Consider the following 323-nt stretch of genomic DNA (forward strand, 5'->3'; position numbering starts at 1 on the left):
AGCACCTGCACACGTGAACTTGTGGAGGGGGGCGGAATACTTCAACCCACGACACATGGGAAATATAAAGTGACTGAAAACAGGGATGATGTAATCCAGTGAGTGGTGTTTCTCACGGTTCGCATTCTAAGAAAGGCTCAGACGATGGAAAACACGCAAATGTTTTCGGATTGTGTGAGTTCAGAGCCATGTGGTCTTTTTTATATTTCTGAGTATGTTTCATAATTAAAAAAAAAAAAAAAGCTTTAAAAAATAGATCGGAAATTCTGTCTGCTTCCAGTTCGATGGCGACCAGAAGCTGGGAACCGGGCTTAGTGTGGACG

Source organism: Pteropus alecto, unplaced genomic scaffold (genome assembly GCF_000325575.1).
Source record: "Pteropus alecto unplaced genomic scaffold, ASM32557v1 scaffold134, whole genome shotgun sequence".
NCBI classification, from domain to species: domain Eukaryota; kingdom Metazoa; phylum Chordata; class Mammalia; order Chiroptera; family Pteropodidae; genus Pteropus; species Pteropus alecto.